This window comes from Frankliniella occidentalis, unplaced genomic scaffold (assembly GCF_000697945.3).
Source record: "Frankliniella occidentalis isolate FOCC.00 unplaced genomic scaffold, Focc_3.1 Scaffold22, whole genome shotgun sequence".
Classification (NCBI taxonomy): domain Eukaryota; kingdom Metazoa; phylum Arthropoda; class Insecta; order Thysanoptera; family Thripidae; genus Frankliniella; species Frankliniella occidentalis.
In genome coordinates, this window is record NW_026267152.1 from 1,730,523 (window position 1) to 1,733,411 (window position 2,889).

Consider the following 2,889-nt stretch of genomic DNA (forward strand, 5'->3'; position numbering starts at 1 on the left):
TAACGCAGCGGTGCGGTGATCGCATGGTTCGGGGTTCAAGTCCCGGACGGTGCCAACAACCTGCGCTCTCCGAAGGACCGCCTGCAGGAGGTACTGATCTGGGGATAGCGGAGGACGGACACCTAGGGGTCAAGTCCATCCGAGATATTTATTGTTATCATTTTATTAGAGGAAGTAATTTTACTACAGTGGATACCGAAAGCTCATTTTAAACAATAAGTTTGTAAATTTACTATGGTGGATACGAGAAGGTCGCTGTTACCACTGTGGGTACGTAAAAATGCTGCTATTTTAGTAGGAAATTTGTGGATCCTCTGGGCACGTAAATTTCAATGTACAGTGGATACGCAAATTTCCGCGCCATGGTGTGCACCAGGTGCGTTTACTACAAAAAATTGTAAAATTACTCCGAAAATTTTTTACAGTGCAAAGAATGTAATGTGCGGTTTCATTATTTCATTTTTGTGGCGGCAGCAGCAGGCTGGCGCCGTGTCCTTCATCCCTCTTGTTGGCCCCGCGGGGCAGTCCTCCTCCTCCTGATGCTCACCTCATTGTGGATGCACTGCCATTTCTTGTCAGTCACTTGGCGCGGCGCCTTTTTCGTTTTTATTGTTATACATTTCCCCTGCTTCTTGCCGCCACACACACACGTCATGGCCCGCTCATCACTGCATCTGTCGCTCACGCAGAGTGACATGGGGCCCACAAGGAGGGGGCGTGGTCGGGGTGTGTGGGGGCGGCGCAGGGCAGGGCCCCCGGCCGGGGGAGGCGTGGCCCGCTGCACACGTGCTAATGGGGCCCCGCGGAGTGACGAGCGCATGTGCTTGAGATATACGGAGTGTGTGGAATAATTGATTTTATGGGTGAGATTACGCCCCAGTCCAGTGCCGCTGCGGGACGCGCGCGCCGCGCGAGGCAGCAGCGGTCAAGACGGGTAGCGGCGCGGGCTGCTGGCAGAACCGGCTCCGGAATACACACCGCGCCTAGAGCGTGCGGCCGCTGCTGCTGCTGCTGCTGCTGCTGCTGCTGCTGCTCCGCCGCGGGACGTTAGCTTCTCGAATGCTAATCAGCTGACCATAACTCACAGGCAGCCTGCGGCCTGCTAATGGCTCCCGGCTGCTCTCCCCGCGCGCTGCTCCCGGCCGCTCCCGTCGTCCAGGCGCCGCCGCCGCCGCTTTGCTTGTTTCACGCCAAGCGTGTCCGGCTCCGCCCGGTAGCAAATGGTTTGACATCGCCTCCAGCTCGGCCCTGCTGCTGCTGCTGCCGTGTTGCTTCCTCAAAATTAGCATTCGGTCGTAAAATGTGAAGGGACGCGCGCGACAATTTTGCCGCGCAAGGGCAGTCAGCGTTGCGTTTCGTAGGGACCGCGTCTTCCGATCCACTTTCTACGGACAAAATGATGAAAGAGTTGTTTTCGATACCATTGCGAATTGTGTGAGTATGGTGAAGAAACTCATCCTATCATCCGTTTAGATTGGCGGTTCGAGTCCATGATTACAATATCGCCAACCCTAACGATTGGGTTGAAAAGCGTGAACCAGTTTCAGGGCCGTCTCATTGCAAGAACCTCCCCATTCTGCGGCTGATTCGCTATTTTGGTGTGGGCGGGACCTGCTGACGGACCGCGATGACTTAACAGGATCCCCCGCACCCCCTTCTGCGTTATCCCCAAGCAGCAGATAGAAGATTCCCCCGAAACGAAAAATAGCTCGTGGCCTTTTGCCTGCCAATTTTTAATTTACTACCGTTGCGAGGGCCTTCTTGTAACATTTGACTCTCTAGGAGGCCCTTTCATAACTTATTAATAGTGTTGCCAGACAAAGGGGGAGGGGTATTGCCACGGGCTCGCCCAGCCACCACCACCACCACCACCACCAACAACAACAATTAATTCGTAAAGGCCCTGCCAAATCGTCGGTCCCTCCACAATATCTCACCCGGACCGTCGTGATAAGTCTCCCACAGCCCGGTGGGTATGACGTGTCATGTTTTATTCACTAATCAGTTCGCAATTTTTCACGGGCATTATTCGAGTCATTAATTTGGGGCGGGGCCCAGCTCGCAGCCCTCCGGATCGTGCGTGCGCCGGGCGGGTCGCGTCTCCGCGCTGCGCACTCTGCTCGATTTACAGCCGTCGTCACTTTAATCGGCAGCGCCGCTCGCCTTACGATTGAAATTGCTGAATAATTTCCCCCTCGCGCCCAGAGATGCATACACACAGATTGTGGCGGCCGGTCGGAGGCGTCGAAGTATCGCTGCCGGGGATCGGAGATGTAACGGGGGCAGGCGCGCCGAGCGGCGGCTGCGTCCGCGCCGGGCCCGCGGCGGTCGGAGTGGCGGGCCCCCCGTGCGTGCGACGAGGATGGGGCCGTCGCCGCCGCGCACGCAGCCTCGGGGGGCACAAACGAAGAGGACCCAGATTATTACCGCTTCTGGTGGCTGTTTCTCCTCCTCAGTGACGTGTGTTTTGTCCTTTTTTGTGTGGGAACGAGCGTCAGGCTATTTGACCCAGCACACGTGTTCGTTCGGGGGCCCCTTGCTCTTCGCCTTCGGGGCAAGAAATTTTTTTTGGTACCTCTCCGCCCTCTCTTGTGCCTCATCTTTGTCTTTTTATTCCCCCCTTTCTCGCCCTCTTTCTTTTCTCTCTTCTCTCATTCCCTTTTGCTCGCGCGGAGACACAGTGCGTGAGGCGACTAATAAGCCTGCGGAGTGCGCGTGTGTGTGCGTGTGTCTGTGCGCGTGCACATAAAGGGCGCACATTAAGGAGCATGCAAGGGCACAAAAAGCGGCCGAAACACGGAAATTTGGCCGCTAAAAAGGGATGGCTCCCCGCTAATGGAGGGCACATGCTGAGCTTCACCGCCGTTGCAGCCGCAGCTTCCTCTCGAG